This window comes from Lipotes vexillifer, unplaced genomic scaffold, assembly GCF_000442215.2.
Source record: "Lipotes vexillifer unplaced genomic scaffold, Lipotes_vexillifer_v1.1 scaffold1000, whole genome shotgun sequence".
In the NCBI taxonomy this organism is placed as follows: Eukaryota; Metazoa; Chordata; class Mammalia; order Artiodactyla; family Lipotidae; genus Lipotes; species Lipotes vexillifer.
The window spans coordinates 181,288-185,640 of NW_006780660.1; positions in this window are offsets into that span (position 1 = coordinate 181,288).

Sequence of the window (4,353 nt, forward strand, 5' to 3'; positions counted from 1 at the left end):
AATCGATATGGTGACCATATGTCATATTTATTAGCAACTTGAAGATGTAGCCATGATGATGACGTAGAAACTGGAGGGAGGAAAGAGAAGCATTATTTAATTTTTTTTCTGCAACACAGAAATAGAAAAACTGAAATAATGCTGATTCTGTGTATATATTAATTTGTTTACAGATTCTAAGCAGCCTTTCCAGCATCTTCTCTTCCCTAAATCTTTTTTTCCCCCTTCACAGACACATTCTAAGCACATACTGTAGGAACTAGGACCACTTATAAACATAAAAGATGATTAAATTTACCTGTAACAATAATTGAAAGTCCAATTGCAAAAAAATATATATACGTATTTTTGCAAAAATATTTTTTTAAACAAATCTGTGGAATTGATGAAATTACTCAGTAAAGGTATATAAAGAGGATCCAGGAGGGGCATCAATTTTAAAATAAATGAGAATAAATAAGAAAAAAATTAAAAGAAAATTAAGTTGTACATGTGAGCAGAAAGATAAACAACTACAGAGGAGTGCAAGGGAGTGGAAACTAAAGGAGGATGGTATTTCAAGGAAGAGAGGGTAGTCAACATTTTCAGATGAGATACAAAAAATGTAGTGACATAAAGTGTAATGCATTTAATAGCAAAAGAATTGTACTGTGTTTTTTATTATAATGGTTTTGGAGAAATTAAGGTGATTGGAACCAGATTTGATGTGTTGAGGAATATTTGTGTGGAGGAATTATGATAACAGAGTAAAATTAGTTTCAAAAGATTCACTCATGAAGTGGATGGGAGACAAGTGGCCTAGGTCAGGGAAAGCATGGGTCTGAAGAAATGCATGGTTCCAGAGAGCTTTTTCCTGAGTTTGTTCCAAGATAGGTAAACTTGAACACATCTAAATGCTGCCTGAAAGAAAGTGGTAGATAGAAAGAAATTAGAGATGTTACAGGGTAGGAATAATTGATAAATCATTGATCCTTTTTGAGATAGTGAATATTGTTGTCAAAAGGATAACAATCATATGTCAGAAATTGGTCTTGACAAACAGGAACTCACTCCCATTGTGGAGTGTATACAAATAAGGAAATTATTTGTGTAGACTACAAAAGATAGTGGTTTAAAGGGGAAATGTCAGGCCATAAATGTTAAACAGGCTATATTTTCTTTGTGAAGTAGAAAAGGAGGTTAAGGTTGGGAGTGGTGGGATGATCCCTAGGAAGTCTAAAATTAAAGCAGAAGGGCTTTAAATGTCCACTGTACAGGAAGCAGAATGAGTTGACTATGATATATTGAAGGAAAGACAGAAGGCTGGAGAATAAGAATAATGTCACTGAGGGGAAGAACCACACTGTTTTCTGTAGTAGTTCTTACAATTAGGGGGATGAGCTAAAAAAGGCAAATGTTTGAACTGATTCCAGATGGGTTTTTCCATGTGCATACAACAGAAAAATTATGGTATGAGGAGTTGAAAATATTAAAAAGAAATTGGGTAAAAATTGTGGACCATGAACTGAACAGGGAGATAAATGTCTGAGAGGGACCTAGGATGCTTTAATGTTCTCATCATGAAAAAAAACAACTCCCAAACATAATACCAGTAATAATTCCTCAAAGAAATTTGTTTGCTGTGTACAGGAAGGATCATGTTGCCTGCGTCAGCTTGATTTTAGCCACAATCTCTCTCACTTCTAGCCTTTTGATATGTAGTTCTGTTGTTCTGAAGACTCTTATTTCTGTATTAGCAGAGCTAAATTTTACTCATCCTTACAAACCCCAACTTTAACATCATTTCTCAGGAAAAATTTCCATCACCAAATGGATTAGCTGGAATCCTCTTATTTTGTTCAAACTGTGTATTCTTTTAAGTTCATTAATAATATTTAAATTCCTAATCAACCCTTTGACATTTTTCCTTATTGATAAATCAGTAAATAGATTTCTTTGCTGAGATACTCTTACTGCAGTCTTCCAGGTTGGAGTAAGATGCATATGTTGCAGTAGTTTTTTATTTTTTAATTAATTTTTATTGGAGTATAGTTGATTTACAATGTTGTGTTAGTTTCTGCTGCAGTAAGATTAATCAGTTATATATATATCCACTCTTTTATAGATTCTATTCCCATATAAGTCATTTTAACTTGAAAAATTCTTCAATTGATAACAGACAGCTTTATCCAATTAAAGGAAATAATTTACTAACAGTCAGTGTTTTCTAATATTCACTTGAGTAACTTTAGTATAATTTACTAACCCTCAGTATATTCATAATATTTTTTAACATTTGTTTTTTAAAAATATAAATCATAAGTTCTGTCAAGACAAGGATCTCATCTAGCTTATATACCAGTTTTGAAAACTGAACCTTTTTACAATGATCTGGAATTCCACTATACCCAGGCTTTTGTTGATAGACTTAAGATTTCAGCTTACTACAAACTTTTTATTCTTTGAGTCAGAGATAAATTTTTAAATGTTAACTTCCCTAAATAACCAAGTTAAAGCACAGATAATAACATTCCTTCAAAAATTTCTTGTTGAAAAACTTGACAAAAGAAAGTGGCAAGCAAAAGGGATATGGAGACCAGCAGATGACTGAGGACATTATGTTAAGATTTACTATAGAATGAGCATGAGAAATGAGAACTTGTTTTATTAGTATGGTTCAGTAAAGAAAATTATGAAGCACTCTAGCAACTCAAAAAAGCAAAACAAATATGTACTGAATCATTATCTTATTTTTCACGAAGTTGGGGAACAGCTGCTAATCCTAACTCATGTAGCAGAAATGAGTAACATAAAATATATTATGTTAAAATAGAATTATTAAAATAGAATATTAAATATTCTATTCTAAATATTTAAATAGAATATTAAAATAGAATTAATGTTTACTTATAAATTTATGTGGTAGTAAACATTTTGCCAGATAGTCAATTAAACCATGTAAGAAATTATTTTATGTTACCAGAGGACATTGCTTCTATTTTTATACTATGACATTCAAAGCAGATACTGTTATTGGAGAATTTTTTTAAAGGCAGTTTAAGAGTTTATTATAGTTTGACCCATTGCTGCTGTGCCTTCAAAATGAAAAGCGCTGAGACTTTTTTTAGGTCATTTCTGATATTAGAAAATGGAAATCATGAGTTGTCCCATTTCTAGTCCAATTTTTATAAGAAAATAAGTTACAACTATAAATAAGAATTTGAGCTTTTAGAAATGTAATGGAAGAGATTTTTTTCATTTATTGGACTCTGGAGTCAAAATACATTTTTACTTGACTTTTAGATCCACAGAAAGAGATTTTTGCCAACCCACTATGTATTTATGAAAAATAAAATTTAAGCTTGTTTATCCAAGCCTTGGAATTACTTCGTTGGCAACTGTTGTAAATATGCAAGCTCTCTTATTAATCTTTTATAAACACAGTTTTTAATAAAAACAGATTTGGTCTCAAATTTGGCCCTGGATATTTGTTTCTTATTAATAAACCGGTAACTATCAGTCTTTTCTAGGCTACTTTTACTGCCAACTTCAATATCAGAGTAGAATTTGTATTTTGTTATATTTCATTTTAACCTGAGAAAGTTCTTCAATTAACAGTAGAAAGCTAAAATCAGTTTAAGAAAATCAATTATTAACATCACATATTCTAAAAGTATTTTAAGGAGAGAGTTTAGTGCTGAAATAAAACATTATGTAAAACATGAAATCTTATGGCTAGAAAGAATTGTGAAAAAGAAGACATTTCAGTACTGACAGTGGATGAACTTTTAGATACAGATCTGATATGAAGGTTTTAGGGGTAGTAATGGGTCTAAGATCAATCATCCTAAGTAGCTTCCCCTGAGCTTTTGGTAGTACTTAATATTTTTTCAAAAAGTATTGCTCTGATAGACACACAACTTTTTTCCTGGGAAGACAGGACTTATTGGAAAATAATGTTTCTATTTAACTTTCCAGTAGATACTAGTAAGCTTTTAACTCTCATTTATACTTACTTATTATATCCCATAATGAGAACTAAGCTTAGTGATTCTTACTTGCAAAAAAAAGGCTACTTGTTTTGCATTTACAGTATCAAAAATTCAGACCAACTGTCTGTTTGTTCCCCATGCTCTGGCTTTAGCTGCTCTGAATTCTCTTTCCCCTCTGAGTTGTCAAGGCCTTAAAAGCTCCTGTAGGTTCATTCCTAACTTCTGACTTCTGCCTTGCCTGAGATCCACTTCACTTCCACTTTTCATTCTGAATTAGAGCAGCTTCAAAACATATGCTGTGGGATTTAACTCCATCTGTGTATTATTTCCCACTCACTGCTCGTGTCAGGCTTGACCAGGCCCATCACTCATGTTATTTACT